This window comes from Gorilla gorilla, chromosome 1 (genome assembly GCF_029281585.2).
Source record: "Gorilla gorilla gorilla isolate KB3781 chromosome 1, NHGRI_mGorGor1-v2.1_pri, whole genome shotgun sequence".
NCBI classification, from domain to species: Eukaryota; Metazoa; Chordata; class Mammalia; order Primates; family Hominidae; genus Gorilla; species Gorilla gorilla.
The window spans coordinates 133,543,868-133,559,686 of NC_073224.2; the positions used below are offsets into that span (position 1 = coordinate 133,543,868).

Sequence of the window (15,819 nt, forward strand, 5' to 3'; positions counted from 1 at the left end):
TGGTGCAACCTGGTACATGAAATGTAGACCTGGTCTCAAATCAATGAGAGCTACTATGCTACCTCCCCAAATCTATGTTACTTAGGTAATGGATTCTTGAAAGACATGTTATGTGGACAATTTAAATTTAGCTATAATAGAAAAGTTATTTATCATCATATTACAGATATGACTATTCTCTTTACAACTTTACAAAATAAAATTACAGTATGTTTCATAATTTCAAAATATCCTAAAGTGAAATTCTAAAATCATTGTTTTGATTCTGAGGATTCCATAGACCATTAAAATCAAGTTAACACCTTCAGATATAAAGTAATAACTTACTCCCATCCTTGTGTATTACATGTTTTGAAAATGAAGGTCAAGGCTCTGAGGTTGCCCCATCCTCTTTCTGAAAAGCATGGTGCGATCTTTAACTCCACTTGAGCAGCCACTAGAGGTAAGTGGATAAGACCTCAGTTTAACGTCTCAGCTGAAGGGCAGACAGGCAGAGCCATTATTAATGCCTGACAAGCCGAGAACTCTGCCTCTGTGCAGTTAAAGCCTCAGCAACAGGCAGTGGAGGTTTATAATTTATAAGAATGGAAATAGATCGAGACTCTATTTCTGGGAAGAAAATAAAGTCATAATGCATTTACAACTGATGCTTAGTTGCACTTAAGTGCCCCCAAGGGCATTCCATTAATGAGGACCTGAGATTACAAGAAAGATATAGATATATAAAAATGTGGAATTAACATATTTTTCCTTTATTTAAACTTGAAAAAGCATATAATGTCCTTTCAGCATATTTGACAAACATATACCTAAAGGCAAAACTGTTACTTACAAAAGCCATAATACTATGTGAAACCATATGGTAAATGGTCTTTCTTGGTGATTACAAATCCCAGTTTTATAGCACCCTAGGGATATCATAAAATTTGGAAATTATTTTTAATTAAAAATGTATAATAACTTCAATGTAACACATTCTCTGTATACCAGATTTTCCTTAAAACAAATTTACCTTAACCTCTGTCTAGATGGGCTTTGTACCAAGAAGACTTCATATTAGAGGTATTTATATGGAACCAATTTGAAGCACTGATATGGGAGCCATTATTAAATCACATGTTCTTTAGGACTGAAATGGCTCAAAAATCAAGTAACACACAATAAGATACATCAAGTCTGAAAGTATTCAGAATGACTGAGCCAGAAAATACATATTTCATTTTCTACTTTAAAAAAAAAAAGTTTTTCTAATGTCTGCCTCACTCAAAATATTTGAAATAATACCTCCTGTCCTTGGAAGAGACTTAAATTTTAAATCACATAAGTCATATTTATGTGTGTGTGCATATATATATACACATATATATATGCACACACACTTATATGTGTGTATGTATGTGTTTATATAAATATTACACACACATACACACATACATATGTATGTATCTATTTAAAACCAGAATACCAGAATTTAATACTTCCTTTGCATGATGACAGCAAAGAGTGTTCTTAAAGGCATTCTTTCCTTTCCCAAGTAGTTTTAGGTTTAGATATGCTTCTAAGTTAACAAAAAAATGGATACATTTTAGGTTGACTTGATTCACCTCTAAGGTGTACAAGCAAAATAAGAGCCCCTCAATCTTTCAAATGATATGTAAGAATCCAATAGAAAGACAATAGAAATTAAATAAAGAATTAAGCTAAAAAAATTGTTTGCTACAATAGCCAGCTTTGGGGCCCAAAGTGTACTTGCAATACTGTTAAATGAAGAAAGAAATTAAGTCCTTTTTTAAATTATTTCTCCAGGTAGTCATACATTAAAAGAGAAAAAAAATGGCCTGAGCCTTTGTAATTATGGCTGTTCTAGAAAGTCACTGGGAGAAATCATAATTCATACATTTTATCACATTAAATACCTGAAGCCTGATGAAACTAGATAGTAATATGTGTGCAAACATCAATTGTTCCATACTTTGATGTAAACATTCATCAGTGTCCGGAGCAGCAGCCAGACAATGAACCATGGGCAATGTGTTTTTAAATTGGTCTCATATATATTTTATTTATATTTTAACTTATGGTTTCTATTAAACCACAGAGCAGTGATTCTTAACCTTTTATATATTTTTTCCTTAATTCCTAATGAAGATTTCTCATTTTCAGTGAGCAGAGAGAAGAGCTGCAAGAGATAGGTATTAAATTAACCCTGCAAACATGTGCTGCTTAACCACACTGATTGCTATTCCTCTGTCTCACATTTGCAAAGTGTATGAATAAATACAACAATGACATGCCACTAATGACTATAATCCTACAGAACCTTCATTCTTGCAGCTTATTCCTAATAGTTGTACAAATATTACTCTATTTGTGCTTCATGGATTCCTAAATATGTCTTCGAAGATACCGCTCCTACATTGCGAAAAGCAATTTCTAATTCCTAGGGCACTTTTATTTTATTACAGTCATCTACTCATTTATCTTTTAGTCAAATGCACACTAACTGCCTGCTTATACTGATACTGTGCTTGACATTGAGGATTTAAAGTAAAACGTAGTCTCTACTCCTGAAGTGCTACCAGGGTTGTAGAAGGTGACAGACATATAAAGAAATAAGAGGAATAAATTACTGTAGAGCCTATCACAGGAATGTATGCATTACAGTCAAGAACAAAGAAGGAAATGTTTATCTCCACGAAGAGTTAAATAATAATACAGAGGAAGAATTATGCTTAATGGGTATCTATAATTGAAAATACAAACGAATTAAGCAAAAAGAAGAGTGAGTGAAAGTGAACACAACCAAAGGAAAAAGACCATTAAAAAATAGATTTTCACAGAAATAAGATGAGAAAAAGGCTTACTGAGAAAAATTTTAAAATGTTATTAAAAATAACTGAAAATGAATGATAAAATATCTTTTAGATTTGCTTCTATTCTGGAAAGATATTGATGATCAATCAATTATGGAATAGATCCTTATTGAAATTTATGTAAAGATTCTGGTTTATTTTTCCAAACACATTTCTGGAATAATACTCTGGGATCAATAACTTTTCTCAGTAGATGTTTTACTTTAGTCTATTTGTTAATTCTTCAGTAATACCTATTCAATCATCACATGGATTGAATCATGTGGTATGCAAGTTAAATACACACATGTGTCAATCCATTAAACTAGCATAGCAGGTTTGTTAAATGGCTGGTAGTATATGTTTTATAAAAAATTAATTAAGATTTTAGAGTCAGAAACATTACGGTTTTTGATGGTTAATATTGAGTGTCAACTTGATTGGATTGAAGGATGTAAAGTATCATTCTTGGGTGTGTCTGTGAGGATGTTGCCAAAAGAGATTAATATTTGAGTCACTGGGCTGGGAGAGGTAGACCCACCCTCACTCTGGGTGGGCACAATCTAATTAGCTGCCAGTGCAGCTAGGATAAAAGCAGGCAGAAGAACATGGAAGGACTAGATTGGCTAAGTCTTCTGGCCTCCGTCTTTCTCCCATGCTGGATGCTTTCTACCCTCAAACATCAGACTCCATGTTTTTCAGCTTGTGGACTCTTGGACTTACACCAGTGATTTGCCAGGGGCTGTCAGGCCTTTGGCCACAGATTGAAGGCTGAGCTATCGGCTTTCCTACTTTTGAGGTTTGGGGACTTGGACTGGTTTCCTGGCTCCTCTGCCTGCAGCCTCCCTATTGTGGGTCTTCATCTTGTGATCGTGTGAGACAATTCTCCTAATAAACTCCCCTTCATATATACATCTGTCCTGTGATTTCTGTCCCTCTGGAGAACCCTGATTAACACATGGATTTTGCATGAAATAAACTAATTCAGAATACTGCATATGTAGTAGTGGCAGAAACCATTGCTAACAACTGGAATAATAGTATGACATCCTTTAATAGACAGCTTCCATGTTGGATGGCATGAAAGGCAGAGAATGTCTCCTGCTACATTAAAAAGCAAGAAATGTATATAGAAATTAAATCACCAGAGCAGCTATTTAAATATGTATTTTTATGTCTAATACACTCTGGCACTAGGTAATAAGTGTTTTATAATTCAAGAACTTTTCCCAATGATAAGTTTTTCGGACTTTGCAAGATTATTAAAAATATTTAGTCAAGGCCAGGCACGTTGACTCATGCCTGTAATCCCAGCACTTTGGGAAGCCAAGGCGGGTGGATCACTTGAGGTCAGGAGTTCAAGACCAGCCTGGCCAACATGGTGAAAACCCATTTCTACTAAAAGTACAAAAATTATCTGGGTGTGGTAGCACAGGCTTGTAATCTCAGCTCCTAGGGGGGCTGAGGTGGAGAATTGCTTGAACCTACAGGGCGGAGGTTACAGTGAGCCAAGATCACACCATTGCACTCCAGCCTGAGTGACAGAGCAAGATTCCATCTCAAAAACAAACAAACAAACAAACAAAAATATATATATATCTACACACACACACATATATATTTAGTCAAATGCCTTGTGCTATGGGTCATTAGTTATTGTGAATCTGAGTCACAAAGAACCAGGGATAAGAAGCCCTAATCTTGGAACTTAATTGGTTTGAATGAAATTGTCAGTAAATTATATGGTTAATATTTGGAGTTTTAGTCTTTTTTTTTTAATAATTTCCATGCATTTGGGCTATATTATGTGCAAACAAACATGATATTGAACATAGAAACCATGGAACCTGACTTAGAGAAATAATATCACACTTAATGGAAACTAAACCCACTTATAAAGTATAATTTTTTTTTTTTTTTTTTTGTTGAGACGGAGTCTTGCTCTGTCACCCAGGCTGGAGTGCAGTGGCGCGATCTTGGCTCACTGCAAGCTCCGCCTCCCAGGTTCATGTCATTCTCCTGTCTCAGCCTCCCGAGTACCTGGGATCACAGGCGCCCTCCACCACGCCCAGCTAACATTTTTTTTTGTATTTTTAATAGAGACGGGGTTTCACCGTGTTAGCCAGGATGGTCTCGATCTCCTGACCTCATAATCCACCCGCCTCAGCCTCCCAAAGTGCTGGGATTACAGGCGTGAGCCACCGCACCTGGCCTATAAAGTATAAATTTTTAATAGTGTTAAGCAACAGGTCAAAATGTGATGCAGTGTAACTCTCTACAAATTGAAGGTCTGAGGGCTGAAATAATGAGTCAAAATGGAATAATGAGGCTAGAATAAGACTGATTTCCAAAATGTTCCCAGAGTTATTGAATTTTGTAGCTTAAAATCATGACATTTATCTATCTGATAGCTTTGTACAAAATTAACTATTGGAACTACAATTCCTGTTATTACTTTTGCAGGTTAGTTTTGGCCTCAGGAGAGATTTGTGTGAGATTTGCAAGGCAAAAGTGTAGCAGCAGCCACCACTCTCTGAAAGTCAGTGTAGGGGAAAGCATTACTGTATCTCACACAAATTGTCACTGATCTTCTATCACACAGGTATGGTGTAGGGCAGCAGCCAGGGTTGGAGAGATTACAGATCCCACAGGATCTCTTTCTTAAGTTTCCCAAACCATGGTCCAGATGAAAAGTATCAGCTTCTTTTCCACATCACTGTATCACCAAGCTGGCATGTGGTGAGAGACAGAGGTGGGGTTTACAATGCTCTGCGCTCCCCGATGCCTTATGGCTGGCGTTTTATCTTGACTAGTGGCCTTCCTGATCTATAGTAACTTCATTCTCTTATCACAGTCAACAACTTTCTATAGTACTCACAATTGCATATGGTGGATTCCCTATAATTAGCCCTTTATTATATAACTCAGTGGTTCTACTTCTCTGACTGAACTGCAAATTATAGAGAAATTCATATTAGAAAAAGTTCCAGGGGGAAAAAAACTTTTTGGAAGTGTTCTCTGTAATGGCTCTGGGCTATCTGGAATTGATATTTGATCTAATTATATTTCAAGACATTAATGATCACATGGAGAATGGTAATATCGACACCGTTAATCCACGGCAAAATTGTTACTTATAATAACCTGTAGACACCTGTAATCAAATGTTTATAAAAGGAAAGGTTTTTGGTGACAAAATACTTTCTGCCACAGATTACTTTATAAAAATAAGGAGGGTAATGGGGTTTGGTTAATTACTTCTGACTGTGCTTGAGGACTTGGGAAAAGTAAATAATGAGTTCAAAGTTTTAATTTTCCAGTCAAATACAAGAAATGAGAACACTTCTAAGTCTTCCTTAAAATAAACTTTTGTATTCTGTAGCCAAAGGACTGAGATTTCTGAAAACCTAACCAAAACTCTAACTCTGTTAGTAGCTAAATTAAAAAGCAATTAAATTTACAACTTCACAAGATCTTTCATATTAAAGTTAGGATATTCATAAGGAGTTATACTCTGAAAATATGGATGGGATTATATGAAACAAATTCTAATGAAGCTGGGGAATTTAATCCTAAATTTTTCTGTGCTTCTTTTATCATTAGAAACATCCTTTCTCCCTTGTTTGAAAAAGTTAGTCTTCTTCTGCCTAAGGAATGTGTAACAGCCTCTTCTGAAGTATTTGAATTACAGGGGACTGCTGATCTTTAAAACATAACCCTTAACCTCTCATTGGTTCTAGACCTACAATCAGACTCTAATCCCAGAGGGTGAGGTTATAAAAATGTGGCCTATGTGAAGGTGAAAACCATACCAAAATTCTTAAAATTTTGCCAATTAGTATTGTCAGAAACCTGAAGAATATGTGAGAAATAGATCCTCATGAATGTTGGATCAGATTGGAAGGAATATAATGTTAAGATTTTTCTTAAATTTGTTGGTATGAATATTCTAGACCACAGATTCTAAATTGAATTTGAAATGTTAAGTATCTAAGAGTGACTCTGATTGCTTGCTTGCTTGCTTGTTTCATTAAAGGATTACTCTCACTAAATGAAGTTAGGATGCTTGAATTTTCTTGGTATGGAGAAATGCATCAAATGGCTTAGGAAGATTGGAAGAGTAGGGTGGATTTATCACATATGACATACAGTTTACCTCTAATTATGTGTCCCCAAAAGGACCCCAGAAAATTCCCATCTCCAAAGCTGTAAGAAAATAAATTTGGGGAGGAGATGCCCAGAATCTGTGAAGAATTCAGTGTAGATATTCGCTGCAATGACAGTTAGAAATGCTGCCTTTTAAGTGGGCACCTTGAAGGCAATCAAGCTGATGGGATCCCAGAGTGTCAGGGCCAGCTGCCATCGTGGTTACTGCAATAGGTTGCAGAGCTGGAGTGTCCCAAATGCTTTGATCTGCAGAGATCTCTTGCATTAGCTCAATGGTCATGGTTCTCTAGAATTGAAATGCAGTGGTAGTCTATTAAAATCCTCTTTGATTTGTGTAAGTAGAAAAGTTCTAAACATAGTAAAAAGAAGTTTGACTTGAATCAAAATTCTCACCCTCAAGGCAGTCACAGATCCACAGCCCTTTGAATGAAGGGGAAGCTTGTCTCTTTGAGGAAGGACCTTGCCCACACAGTCAAACATGTATATCTTCTGTCTTTCTCCCTGCATTCTCCAAAAGGAACTGTAACATTTACCAGGGTGTCTGTGCATTGAAGGTAGACAAATAAGCATGCTTTTTCAGGAATCACTGGGGCACTGGTTCTGAAATAATATGAAATCCTGGAGACATAATATGCCATTTTGTTTTACTGGTAGTCAAAATAGAGGCTTGTGGAGTAAGATTATCAATGTAATTTTTGCTCAGATTCTTATTTCAGTGGAACCTGTGGTTCCTAAAACCTACTTTATGATTATTTCCCTAGTTCAAAATGCACAGTTGAAATACACATGTGATATGCTTTCTAGATGTCAACTACTTGGTAGATATTAGACCTTGTTCTAAGTACCACTACATATATTGATTTATTTCTCACAATATGCTAAGACCTAGATACTATTAGCAGACAGGTTAAGAAACTCATCCAAAGTTATGAAACAAGTACATACTGTACTCAGGATCTGAGCCCAAGTAGTCTGGCTACAGAGTCATTGTTCTTAGGGTGATATGGTTAGAGACAAGAGGTTTGACTTCAGACATTAGAGTCTATAAATTTATAAGATAGTTGTAATAAATTACACAAGAAATAAAGTGCAGGATTTAGTTAATACATCTTAAAATGTATTTATATTTTTCCTAAAATTTTCACACATCTTTCCTCCATTCCACATACTTTCGGTCAAATGACTGTCCTTTTTAAAGAACATATAGATTTATTGCAGACAAGAAAAAATAATCCCCAATCCTCACAAAATTCTGCTAAAGAGAGGGTCTGAAACAGATCAATAATATGATGTAAATCTTCTGATAAATGAATAGGAAGCAGTTGAAATATTAACTGAGTGAGAGAGAGAGAGGGAGAGGTGAGAATAAGCTCCATTCTAAAATATGACTATGCATTTATAACACATTTTATATTTTCACAGTAAGATTGATGTATATGTTTGTGTATTTGTGTGTATGTGCATATGTGTGGGCATGTTTCTGCACATACACTTTATGCTGTTACTCTGTCTTATCCTCAGACTAAACTCTTTGGAAGATAGCAAAGGTAGGAAAGCATTATAAATAGCTGTCTTGATAGACAAACCCAGACTGTTTCCAGGAGTGAGCTTCTAACTTTTCCTACCTTTTTGGTTGAGATGCTGATGAATAGAACAGGCCAGATAATAGAGATACTGCTATAGGATGTCACAGCTAAACTGATCTACTTCGGAGACACAATGCTTAGGATGTGTCTGGATGGTCTGCTGAGCACACAGAGTTGATTCTTTCACATAACAGCATAATTATGTCCCTTCATGAACTTGATATGTTGGAACATCACCCCTTTCAAATTTTCTTTTGCTTCTTTTCCTTAAAAGGAGATAGAGAGACAGATAGAGAAAACATATAATTGTGTTTTACTTTATTTAAATAGAATTAGAAATTTCTTCATTATTATGTTAGTTTTTTATTGCTATGTATTACCATAAACAATATTGCTACAACTTATGATAAATTTGGTAGATGAAAACAATAGATATTGGCCCTATAGGAAAAATCAATGAACATTATATTCAACAGTGAAAGACTGAAATATTTTCCTCTAAGGTCAAGATAAAGGTAAGGATGCCTACTTTTACCACTTCTATTCAACATAATACTGGAAGTCCTAGCCAGAGCAATTAGGCAAGAATAAAGAATAAAAATGGGCTGGGCTTGATGGCTCACACTTGTAATTTCATCACTTTGGGAGGCCTAGGCAGGAGGATCGCTTGAATCCAGGAGGTCGAGATCAGCCTGGGCAACATTGTCAGGCCCTGTCTCTACAAAAATTTTAAAAATCATAAAAAAATATTAGCCAGGTGTGGGTGGTGCATGCCTGTAGTCCCAGGTACTTGGAAGGCTGAAGCAGGAGGATCATTTGAGCCTGGGAGACTGAAGTTACAGTGAGCCATGATCACGCCACTACATTCCAGTCTGGGTGACAGAGTGAAACCTTGAAAAAAAAAAAAAAAGGAAGGAGGGAGGGAAGGAAGGAAGGAAGAGTCCAGATTGAAAAAGGAGATGTAAAATAATCTCTGTTCATAAATGGTAAGGTCTTATATGAGTAAAATCTTAAACATCTCCAAAAGAAAACCTGTTAGATATAATACACAAATTCAGCAAATTAGTATACAAAGTCAACACACAAATATCCAGTGCATTTCTATACACTAACAATCTGAACAGTATATTATGAAAACAATTCGATTTACAATAACATCAAAAAGAATACACAGTTAGGAATTAACTTAATCAAGGAGGTGAAAGCCTTGCACAGTAAAAACTACAATATATTATTGAAATAAAGATTTAAATTAATGAAAACACATCCCATGTTTATGGGCTGGAAGACTAAATGTTGTTAAGATGTTTATACTACCTAAAGTGATCTAAAGAGTCAATGCAAATCCCACCCAAATCCCAATGACTTTTCTTTTTCTGCAGAAATAGTAAAAACTGATTATAAAGTTCATAGAAAACCTAAAGGGACCACCCCAGATGTCAAAATAATTTGAAAAAGAACAAAGTTGGAAGACTCGTATTTCCTGATTTCAAAAGGTAGTACAAAGCTAGAGTAATCAAAACAATGTGGTGCTGGCATAAAGACAGGAATATATAGATCAATGGAATAGAATAGAAAGCCCAGTAATATAACTTCATGTATATAGCCAAATAATTTTTGACAGTGATGCCAAGACCATTAAGTAGGAAACAAAAATCTTTTCAACAAATGGTGTTGGGAAGTTGGGTCCTTACTTTACATCATATTAAAATTAACTAAAAATGGAGTTATGACCTAAATTATGACCTTATGTTTTTACATAAGACTCTTAGAAAAAAAGCACAGAGGAATAGCTTCTTCACACTGGATTTGGCAATTATTTCTTAAATATGACACTAAAGGCATAAGTAACAAAAGAAAAAATAGATAAATGGGATTATATCAAAATTTAAAACTTTTGTGCAGCAAAAGACATAATTAAGAGAATAAAAAGTCAACCTGTGGAATAGAGAAGCATACTTGCAAATTTTATATCTGGTTAGAGATTATATAAAGAGATTATATATCTGGTTATATGAGAACATATAAAGACCCCAACTCGACAATAAGAAACAAACCAATTTTAAAAATTTGGCAAAGGCATTGAATAGACACGTCTTCAAAGAATATAACAAATGGTCAATAAGCACAGAAAAGATGCTCAACATCAGTCTTCATGAGGAAATGCAACTAAAATTCACAATGCGATACCACTTTATACTTATTAATATGGCTATTATCCCAAAACAAAAAACAAAATTAAAAACAACCAACAGAAAATAATCACTCTTGGGAAATTGGAATACTCACACATTGCTGGTGGGAATGTAAAATGGTGCAGCTACTGTGGAAACCATATGGTGATTTTTCAAAAAATTAAACATCAAAATACTCTATGGTCCAGTGATTCCTGTTTGAGGTATGTACCTACAAAAGAGTCAAATGCAGGGACACAAACAGGCACTTGTACACCAATGTTCATTGGAGTACTATTCATAGTAGCCAAAAGGAGGAACCAATTCAAATATTTATTTAAAGATCAATAAATAGACAAAATGTGATACATAGACGATGGAATACTAATCATCCTTAAAAAGATATATGTTACAACGTGGATGAATCTTGAAGACATTATGGTAAGTGAAATAAGCCAGACATAAAGATACAAATTTTACATGGTTCCACTTATACGAGATACATATAAGAGTTAAAATCATAGACAGAAAGTAGAAGAGTAGTTACCAGCTGTTGAGTGGAGACATGTTGAGGAATTCTTGTTTAATGGACACACAGTTTCAGTTCTGGAGATGGTAGTGTTGATTTGCAGCAGTGTGAATGTGTTTAATTCTACTGAGCTGTACACTTCAAAATGGTTAAAACGGTAAGCTTGATGTAGATATTTTATCACAGTTAAAAAACAAGATACCTTTATTACCTCACAGTTGCGTAGGTTGGAATTCTCTGTTTCATTTCTCACACAGCTTAAATAATGGTGTTGGCTGAGGCTGCAATCTCCTTAAGAACCTTCTGCAAGTTTTTTTGTTGTTGTTGTTAAACATAATTCAGTTTCTTGTAATCATAAAACTGAGGTCCCTATTTTGTTGATTATCAACTGGGAGACATTCTTACTCACTGTTTCCTGTCACCAGATTCTCTCCAAAACAGGGCAGGTTGCTTCTGCTTCCTGTCTTTTTTAAAGGCTTACCTGATTAGATCAGTTCTAACTGGGATAATCTTCCTTTTGATTAGCTCAAACTCAATTAGATTAGAGACGTTAATTATATCTTCAATATCTGTTTCTCCATAAAGCATAATCTAATTTTATGAGTGATAGCCCATAATATTCAAAGGTCCTGCCCATACTCAAGGGGAAAGTATTTGTGTAGGGCAAATACAACAGGGAATTAGACTCTTGGCAGCCATCTAAGAATTTTGCCTACCATATTTATACCCATCAGCACAAGAAGGAGGTACACTTTTAATGCAAGAAAACACAATCTAAAATAAAAAATAACACATAAATATGTTTGTACTAAACAACAAAATATCTACTTTATAAGCAAAATGTCTAAATAGATTTGAAAAGACATAGAAGCATGATAATAAGAGTCTTTAACATGCAACTTTCAATACACATCATTTCAAATGGACAAAAAGAAAACATAGAAGAGATAAACACCATTAATAACACAAAGCATATGGACATACATTGAACATTACACACTGGTTATGAAAAATACACCTTCTTAAGTATATATGAAACAGTTACAAAATTGATAGTTTATTAGACAATAGAAAAATACACCTTCTTCTCAAGTGTATATGGAACAGTTACAAAATTGATAGTTTATTAGACAATAGTGAAAACATGAATGAATTCCAAAATGTGGAAATATTTTCAACATTTTTTCTCGCAATGCTATAGGCTAGAAATTATTAACCTTATAAAAAGGACTAACAGTCTGTTAAACAAAACTTGTTTGAAAAGAGAAATATAAAAATGTAAAAATTTACATTTTAAATTAAAAAATTAAATTCCTAAAAACAACACTAGTAAAAATACGTATATCATCATCTATGAGATACATTTAAAGCAGTGATTACATAAAAATGCTAGCCCCATATACTTGTATTTTTAAAATTAAAGAATAAAAATAATTGAAATGATTTCTGAAACCAAAAGTGCAGAAACAACAAAACACACCAAAAGAAAATATAAGAGGAAATACTAAAGCTGAAAGCAGAAATTAATGAAGTAGAAGAAAATATATTTATTAACTGAATAAATCAAAATTCTATTTTTAATTAGTATTATATAAAGCATTAGTTGACTACAGAGTGAAAAAGAAAGAAAATATAATCCTGCATCTTATGTAATACAGAAACAATAGAGACATTTCCACTAAGATTAGGAACAATCCCCACTACTAATCAATATTGTAATGAAAATATTAAACAGTGCAATTAAACAAATCTACCAGAAGAATAATAACTGGAAAAGAAGTAAAACTATCTCTGTTTTCGTACAATATAACAGTAAACCTGAAAAACAAATAAATGATAAAACTATCTCAAGGAATGTAAGAATATAGTAAAATAGAGTATAAAATTAACATACAGAAATCCATATCTTTCATATACAAAATTAATAACCAGTCAAAGGATATAATGGCAGAGAACCCAATTTACAATAACAATAACAAAGATAAAATATTTAGAAATATAATTAACAAATGTTCAAAAACTCTATGAACATAGACAAAATTTAAACTTTTGAAAGATACAAAATTAAAATTGTACAAATGTAAATAATTTTTTCTTGTTTTTAGATAGAATCAAAAGCACCATAAAGATTTTAGCTCTGCTTAATTTATAAATGTTGCACTATCCAAATAACTGTAGCAACAATGTATTTTCTGTGGATATAAGTTTATATAAATAAAAGCAAACACGCGAGAAAAGAAAACAATGGGAAAAAAACTCATGAAGGGATATAATCCTTTCAGACAAAATATACTATAAACTTTATGAGTAAAATATTTTATACTACTGTCTGAATAGACATACTTTAGAAAATAATAGAAAGACTAGAAATAGACATAAAACACATTTTATAGAACATACAAAAAGGTTTTTAAGAATTAAAAATTAGGGGAGGAGCCAAGATGGCCGAATAGGAACAGCTCCCGTCTACAGCTCCCAGCGTGAGCGACGCAGAAGACGGGTGATTTCTGCATTTCCATCTGAGGTACCGGGTTCATCTCACTAGGGAGTGCCAGACAGTGGGCGCAGGCCAGTGGGTGCGTGCACCGTGCGCGAGCCGAAGCAGGGCGAGGCATTGCCTCACCTGGGAAGCGCAAGGGGTCAGGGAGTTCCCTTTCCGAGTCAAAGAAAGGGGTGACGGACGCACCTGGAAAATCGGGTCACTCCCACCCGAATATTGCGCTTTTCAGACCGGCTTAAAAAACGGCGCACCACGAGACTATATCCCACACCTGGCTTGGAGGGTCCTACACCCACGGAATCTCGCTGATTGCTAGCACAGCAGTCTGAGATCAAACTGCAAGGCGGCAGTGAGGCTGGGGGAGGGGCGCCCGCCATTGCCCAGGCTTGCTTAGGTAAACAAAGCAGCCAGGAAGCTCCAACTGGGTGGAGCCCACCACAGCTCAAGGAGGCCTGCCTGCCTCTGTAGACTCCACCTCTGGGGGCAGGGCACAGACAAACAAAAAGACAGCAGTAACCTCTGCAGACTTAAATGTCCCTGTCTGACAGCTTTGAAGAGAGAAGTGGTTCTCCCAGCACGCAGCTGGAGATCTGAGAATGGGCAGACCGCCTCCCCAAGTGGGTCCCTGACCCCTGACCCCCAAGCAGCCTAACTGGGAGGCACCCCCCAGCAGGGGCACACTGACACCTCACACGGCAGGGTATTCCAACAGACCTGCAGCTGAGGGTCCTGTCTGTTAGAAGGAAAACTAACAAACAGAAAGGACATCCACACGGAAAACCCATCTGTACATCACCATCATCAAAGACCAAAAGATAAAACCACAAAGATGGGGAAAAAACAGAACAGAAAAACTGGAAACTATAAAACGCAGAGCACCTCTGCTCCTCCAAAGGAACGCAGTTCCTCACCAGCAACGGAACAAAGCTGGATGGAGAATGATTTTGACGAGCTGAGAGAAGAAGGCTTCAGATGATCAAATTACTCTGAGCTACGGGAGGACATTCAAACCAAAGGCAAAGAAGTTGAAAACTTTGAAAAAAATTTAGAAGAATGTATAACTAGAATAACCAATACAGAGAAGTGCTTAAAGGAGCTGATGGAGCTGAAAACCAAGGCTTGAGAACTACATGAAGAATGCAGAAGCCTCAGGAGCCGATGCGATCAACTGGAAGAAAGGGTATCAGCAATGGAAGATGAAATGAATGAAAGGAAGCGAGAAGGGAAGTTTAGAGAAAAAAGAATAAAAAGAAACGAGCAAAGCCTCCAAGAAATATGGGACTATATGAAAAGACCAAATCTACGTCTGATTGGTGTACCTGAAAGTGATGGGGAGAATGGAACCAAGTTGGAAAACACTCTGCAGGATATTATCCAGGAGAACTTCCCCAATCTAGCAAGGCAGGCCAACGTTCAGATTCAGGAAATACAGAGAACGCCACAAAGATACTCCTCGAGAAGAGCAACTCCAAGACACATAATTGTCAGATTCACCAAAGTTGAAATGAAGGAAAAAATGTTAAGGGCAGCCAGAGAGAAAGGCCGGGTTACCCTCAAGGGGAAGCCCATCAGACTAACAGCGGATCTCTCGGCAGAAACCCTACAAGCCAGAAGAGAGTGGGGGCCAATATTCAACATTCTTAAAGAAAAGAATTTTCAACCCAGAATTTCATATCCAGCCAAACTAAGCTTCATAAGTGAAGGAGAAATAAAATACCTTACAGACAAGCAAATGCTGAGAGATTTTGTCACCACCAGGCCTGCCCTAAAAGAGCTCCTGAAGGAAGCACTAAACATGGAAAGGAACAACCGGTACCTGCCGCTGCAAAATCATGCCAAAATGTAAAGACCATCGAGACTAGGAAGAAACTGCATCAACTAATGAGCAAAATCACCAGCTAACATCATAATGACAGGATCAAATTCACACATAACAATATTAACTTTAATTGTAAATGGACTAAATGCTCCAATTAAAAGACACAGGCTGGCAAATTGGATAAAGAGTCAA

At 35.8% G+C, this 15,819-nt stretch overlaps 2 long non-coding RNA genes across 2 annotated transcripts; both read right to left on the reverse strand.

Moving 5' to 3' along the window:
* Positions 1-6,964: 6,964 nt before the first annotated feature.
* On the reverse strand, positions 6,965-7,517 carry LOC134758454 (uncharacterized). The gene is made up of 2 exons (XR_010133659.1): positions 7,413-7,517; positions 6,965-7,305 (listed from the first exon to the last, which is right to left on the reverse strand). It is a non-coding gene; the product is annotated as an uncharacterized lncRNA (long non-coding RNA).
* Positions 7,518-8,656: 1,139 nt separating this feature from the next.
* Positions 8,657-11,418, reverse strand: LOC134758456 (uncharacterized). Its single transcript, XR_010133660.1, has 3 exons — positions 11,327-11,418; positions 10,895-11,011; positions 8,657-8,871 (listed from the first exon to the last, which is right to left on the reverse strand). It is a non-coding gene; the product is annotated as an uncharacterized lncRNA (long non-coding RNA).
* Positions 11,419-15,819: the final 4,401 nt, after the last annotated feature.